At 35.6% G+C, this 5,096-nt stretch overlaps 1 pseudogene; it reads right to left on the reverse strand.

Annotated features, from left to right (window-relative positions):
* Positions 1 to 4,765: 4,765 nt before the first annotated feature.
* Positions 4,766 to 4,893, reverse strand: LOC117284210 (annotated as a pseudogene).
* Between the last annotated feature and the right edge of the window lie 203 nt (positions 4,894 to 5,096).

The raw sequence follows: 5,096 nt of genomic DNA on the forward strand, positions 1-5,096 counted from the left end.
AGATGAATTCTGTCAGCCAAGCAACCCTGACTAAAAGTTAAGGGGGGATGGGCACAGACAGTGTAGAAAGCAGTTTTCCTTGCTGGGTATGTCCGTCATGACACAGATCTTGGCAATGTCAGGAAAACGTCAGGGGTTGTAGTGAGGGTAGACTGAAAGGTGCATGGTGTGGCTACCCCTCAGTATGGCATCACAGCACGGATGGGTTTAATGGGTCAAGATCCTGTTCATCAGCACTTTGTCACTGTGAACATTAATTTGCTTTTAGAAAGCACCCAAACCAGACAACTTTCAGTCAGCTCAAGCTCTGTCTGGGGCATTTACTCTCATCCCACCACAGATACAATATATTTTCTTTTACCAGTAAGTGCATGAGTTTGTAATTAGTCACTTCAAGTTGAATCCCACTAATTCCCATCAAAGGCCAAATTTTCTATCTGGAAAGGGGTCATTGTTATCTATCAATATCATTCAAAGGTGTGATTTACATGCATTCACTTTACAAAACTTTGAGAGACAGGCATTCCTGAAAGTTAAGCTTTCCAAAAGTAATGAAGAAAAAAAGTGTAATAAGGAATTTTCTCACATTTGTTTTCATAGAACATTTTAAGAGCAGTTAATGGGATTCCATTAGGAAATAGAATGTAGCTGAATTTTATAAAGTTATCAGATACACACTACCATTTTAAAAGTTCTTAGAAATTTTCCAGTTAAGAAAAGCAAAAACAAAAACTTTTCTAAAGATTCATGGATTCACCATGAATTAAACTATGGTCACAAAATACCTATCAACAAACACAAGAAACCTTGTTGTTTGTGAAATGTAATGTACTCCTCTCACGACAGATACAACCCTTCTGGTAGAGTGACTGATATGCATGAAATAGGAAAGCCTGAGATCCACTGATAGGGCTAGATCAGAATGCATATGCAGCTAATTACTTCTAATTAGAAAAACCTTACAAAGTACAAGCCATAGCTTTAAAGATATTAAAAATTAAACACACTTGGCCATAAGTAATCATGTTAAGTGTAGTTTTGCCTGATGAGGTGTAATCAGTGTATGACGGAAAAACACACCAAAGTTAATGTCATTTTTCCTGCATCTGAGTTCCTGTTCTGCCCCTTACTAGCTGTCTGATCTGTGAAATCTGCAGTTAAAGTTCTATACAAATGTGGTACATTTTCAAAATTTAAGAATTGCAGGTAAAACTGCAGAGTTTTAAGAATTATTAGTTTGATTTGCTTTTGCTAGTTTGGGGCTATAGTAAATCTCCCCTGCACACTTTTGCACAACTTTTTGTGGATACATTTTGATTAGGATTTGCCATGTTTAATGAGTTTTCTATGTGATTAGATTTTCAAATTTTTCTGTTTCTGACAGAGTGCTAACTACTTGCCCAGTCATCAGTTAGAATTCTCTTCTAATCCCTCAGCCATAGCTAATGATATTCTGATTTTTTTTCTTTTTTGGGTGGGGTTTAAGAATTAAACATTTAGCATTTGTTCATTGATTTTTTTTTTAATGATGGTAATAAAATGGAGTTCTTTTGACAGTCAAGAGACTGAAGAGATCTCTTCAAGAATGTTCAGGAATCAATGAAATTATTGAAAAATGGCATTATTTTTTGTTAACTTTAATTTTGAAATAATTACTTTTTCATCTTAAATGTAATGCACACTCATTTAAAAATGTAGAAAATGAAGAAATCAAGTAAAAAAAAGAAAGGTACATTTAGTATGACTGCATAAATATCCTCTGTCACAGGGGAAATGGGAAGGGTAGGGGAAAGGCAATAAGGGAAAAGGAAAAAAAACCCTGAGAAAATGAAAAAATGGAAACAAAGTATTTGTAAATAGGATAAGGAGGAGGGGGTGAGGGAAGGGCATGGGATTGGGGAAAAATTGAGAACTAAGACCTGTCATGTAAAGAGACAAGATCCCAAAGATGAATGTAAGTGTACCCTATACCTAAAATGCACCAATAAACTTAATGAGAAAAAAATATTCTCTGTCGATCTTTGATTGTACTTCCTGGTATACTTTTTACAAAACTTTCTTCCTTTCATCTTTTTCATCTTCTGTTACAGTTCTGTGATTACACTGTTCATACAACTGTGTTTATTTTCTTTCTGCTTAACATTGTAATCCGAAAAAATAAAAACTCTTTTCATGACTTTGTCCAAGATCTCGAATAGCCCTATCCTTCCTCTCCAATCATTCAGTGTATGGATCACATAGGATGCTCTTCTGGTCTCCTGTGACTCCTGGCATTGACCGACCTTTAGAATACTTATTTATTTTCATCACTGACAGAAGTGTCCGATTTCCCTTTGTATTCATAAAAGATTGCGATCTCTTTAGGAAGAAACTGTCAAAAGCCAGTAAAATTGTTGAAGAGGCCAATTAATTTTGCATAGTTGAAAACATATATCCTCTGAATAGCTACCTTGTCATAGTTAAGAGATAGCATCCAAGTTACTCCCATTTCCAAAGAGAAGAAATTTGATAAATCCATAAATGTATCTATACTTTGTTTTATTTATTAAACCGGGAATAGTTTTAGGAAATTATTATTGTCAGCCAGATGACAGACATCCTAGAAGCACTTTTTCTTGTTTGTATTTGAAGAACAGAGTGGCTTGAATAACAACAGCATCTCCTTTGCCTGAGAATTAAATGAAATTTCAGTATGCTAAGTTGCACATACTTTTCATTAGAACTTAGCTACCACGTCTATGCTCAGATCCATTTATCTCATACATTTTTTTCTTTTCAGATAAAACTTTCAAATGCTTACATTTCACTGCCTGTTGGTTGATTGGATAATTTGAACATCAAAGGAAGCTTTCATTTAATTTAAGCATAAAGTTGTCTTTTGCTTTATTAACTCTTGATCAATAAACAGGCAATTTGGAAACATAATCAGGAAATGCTTCCTATTGGCTGACAATGTATCAAAGCCAGGCTTCAAGGCAACAGCAGGCTGTAACAAGCAGTTTATTACCAGTAGCTGTTACTGACATTAGTCAAAACCAAGAAAGATAAAATGGAATAAGAAATGTAATGCTGGAGGAGCCTTGGGCGCTGTGTTCTCTTCTTCCTTTTGAAAACTGCAAGCCTGTCTTTGATATGATAACAAATATAAACTGTTTAAAAACACCAAATGCAGAAAAACTGAGCCTCGCCTGTCATGGAGTTAATCCATTCCAGAGTGACACACAAATTGTGTAACATCCAGCAGATATATGCTATGGAAATATTTTGAATTGGATTTACATGTAGTGAGCAAATTGGAACTTTTGATTTTTCCCAGATATAGTAATATGCATGTTCTCATATTAACGGAGTGTAATCCTATTTGAAGATAATGAGTTTTCAACAGCTCTGCAATTGGAAGCTGTGCAAAAAATAATGTTTAGTTTTTAGCTAGAGGAGGGCGAAGAGAATTGGACCCTAAATTTGCAAGGTAGCCTCACTTTATATCAGCCGGCTGCATGTTATTTTGCCCTTGGTTACTGCTTAGCAAGAGATTTCTGGGATTGATGGATTTTAGCCCCCCCCTTATCTCTGGACTGCCCATTGCCATGGGCAAATGGCAAAGCACAGAGCACTTGACAGGGATTTTTCTTTGCCACATCACTCCTTACGGTCATTCTAAACAGCCTATGCATATCTCTCACACAATTAAAGAAGGAAAGAGACGACGAAATAGCTTTTATTCTTGTTGGTTTGAAAACTCCTTTATATATTGAGTACAGAGTCACAGAATTATTTTTCATTGCACTCAGAAAATTATAAGCCACACCGATAGCAAAATCAAATAGATTTAACACAAAGGGGAGATCAAGAGAAGCAGGAAGGGATTCTAGTTTTTATTGCTTTCAGAGGCATCTCGGCCTTGGCACATTGGCCATGCTGAGCCTGTCTGCCTTTCCATCGCCACACCAGGAGTTCCCCTCATAGAGCAGTTAGAGATCTCCATATTTCTAAAGAAATAGAATATATACTGTTTGATGAAGCCTCGCTTTGGATAGCCGATGTATCAAAATGAATCTTGCAGAACTTGCTGGTAGATTCCACCAGGGTTACAAATCATAATCTCCATCCACTTTTTCTCCAGGCTCTGGGCACATCAGATAGTAATTTTCTCTTAATAACTGGCTGACCACCTGCCCAATTTGTCCTTAACATGTAAATAAACATACTGAAGCCTCACTAAAGCCCTTTAATAGGAGCTTACCAAGGGTAAATGGTGCATGATTTGGTGTATGGTGTTTCAGTCTTGGTTTGATTACCTTGCCCATGACTCACAAGATAGGTATCTTGAAACATTCTGTTTTTTCTGCTTATAGGTTCAGAATGTATGGTGCAATTAAAAATCTACGCCTAACCAGACTTTTTGGTTTTCTTTTTGTTATGGGCTCCTATAAGAAAACTTTCTGAGCTGATTCAACTCATTGGTTTTAACTAAAAGCTGCTTTTGAATAGGTTTACAATAGCTAAAAATTTTTGACTAATTTGGCATACAAAACATATTACGGGGAAAAGTTTCATCAATGGTTGCAATTAGAAGTTCTTCTGAAGCACAACAAAGCAATTTCTGGGAATCATTTGTTACAATAGCATTGTTATTTTTATTATGAATGGTACTTTGTAGATCCTTGAAAAGTCACATTTTGAAAAAATAAATATATTTTATTTGATACAGAACTCACAAAAGCCACACATATCTGAACATATAGGATATTATTCTAATGAGAGCTGGATTTTAAAAATCTAATCTTTTTGACTCACAGAAAGAAAAATAAATTATCAGTATTCTCATGACCCCACCAAAATTCAAAATGTTTGTTCTTTCACTTGATCTTAGCCAAAAGGCCGAGAAGCGATTAAAATGTTTGTTCTTTCAGAAGTAGCATTAATAAAAGTCTCTTTGGCTTTATAATGAAAGGCTGAGCAAGCAATTCAGACTCGGGATGCAAAAGCCATCATGAAAAGGAAGTATTTACCACTGATATATTAAACACCAAGAAAGAGATAATGTCACCAGATGTTTCGCCCTGACTTGTTTTCTGTGCTCACTGAGTCTATCA

The sequence above is a fragment of the Fukomys damarensis genome, unplaced genomic scaffold (genome assembly GCF_012274545.1).
Source record: "Fukomys damarensis isolate Sample0158 unplaced genomic scaffold, DMR_v1.0_HiC HiC_scaffold_4, whole genome shotgun sequence".
Taxonomy (NCBI): Eukaryota; Metazoa; Chordata; class Mammalia; order Rodentia; family Bathyergidae; genus Fukomys; species Fukomys damarensis.